Genomic DNA, 1,474 nt, shown 5'->3' with positions numbered 1-1,474 from the left:
AGGCTTTGCCATTTTTGAGAGGACGTGTCCTATCCCATCAACAAGGAGTGGGTCTGTATCTGAGCCAGTATAAAGTCTTGAGTGAAGTTTAGATTGGATGTGAGGAAGAATTTATTTACTGAAAGGGTTCTGAGGCATTGGAAGGGGTTGGCCAGGGCAGTGGTGGAGTCCCCATCCCTGGAGGGATTGAAGAGTCGTGTAGACACAGTGCTGAGGGACATGGGTTAGTCGGGGACTGGTCAGTGTTGGGCTCACAATGGGGCTTGATGAGCTTAAAGGTCTTTTCCAACCAAGGCAGTTCTGTGGGTTTTGTGTGTCTGCATTGTCCCATCAGTGCTTTGTGAGGTGGTGGCTTTGATCAGGCTCAGGGTGATTTAGTGTCTCATGAAGCCACAGCCTCAGCATGGTGGACTGTCTTCTGGCTGGCTCTCTGCTCTGGAGGTGATGTTTCATGCAGATCATTTGAGTTGCTGCGGCTGACTGACCTACTTCCAGGCATTCTTTCTGCTGCAGCAGCCTTGCTGGGGAGGAGCGCGCTGCCTGCATATCCCCCGCCAGACGAAGGCTGGGAGGCCTTGGGATTCTGTGGGATTCCCTGCTTGTGCATGGAAATTATTGATGGGTTTTTTTCAGCTGCATCAGTTCCCTGATAAGTTCAGTGTGCGACTGTGCAGGTGCTGGCGCTGGCACGGAGCAGGGATAAGTGGCTGAGTAATGGCACGATTATTTTTGGTAACAACATCTGAATGCCCATCAGTGACCTTCCAGGTCTGCAGCACCGGACAGCTGACAGTCTGCTTTGATGACTTGCTTAATAAAATGCGTTAGTGCTGACGAGATTAAATTACACGACATGATAACATAATTCACGTCTTGAATACACATCAGGAAATAGATTTTGAAAAGGCATAAAAGCAGCAGTCTGTAATCTGAGTGCTATATTGCGCTCTCCTAATTTTTCTTAATATGTGAAAATAAGTTCTGTCTGGAGATTCCTATAAAAAGGAATTACTGGGACCTAATGTAAGATGTCAGTTGGTAGAAGCCCTGCATGAGCACTACATCTGTGTAACGATGTGTTTGTAGGAGTGAAGGCTTAGCCGAGGCCTTGTGTTCACTTACACCATTAAATCTCTTTTAAAGTTGTGCTGTTCCTGACAGAGAAAAGGTCTTGGAAAGAAAAGAGTGTGGCAAAGTTTCCTGTTGGGAGACTTGTGCAGAGGCTGGGCCGCGTGCTCTGTCCTCCACCATTGTCTCCGCAGACAGCGGCGGCAGGTCACTCGCGTCGGTGACTTCCAGCAGGATCCTGAGATCTCAACAGGTCGGTCCACAAGTACCTCTCGCTCATAATTCAGCCTTGTAAAACACTACCAAGCCAGAGGAAGAATACCCGTGTTCAGGAAGTCTAAGGGAGGAGTCTGTGCCTGGCAATGGTTCTTTAAACATAGAATGAATCCCAGACTGGTTTGGGTTG

Source organism: Antrostomus carolinensis, unplaced genomic scaffold, assembly GCF_000700745.2.
Source record: "Antrostomus carolinensis isolate BGI_N321 unplaced genomic scaffold, ASM70074v2 scaffold21028, whole genome shotgun sequence".
NCBI classification, from domain to species: Eukaryota; Metazoa; Chordata; class Aves; order Caprimulgiformes; family Caprimulgidae; genus Antrostomus; species Antrostomus carolinensis.
This window is presented reverse-complemented; position numbering follows the sequence as displayed.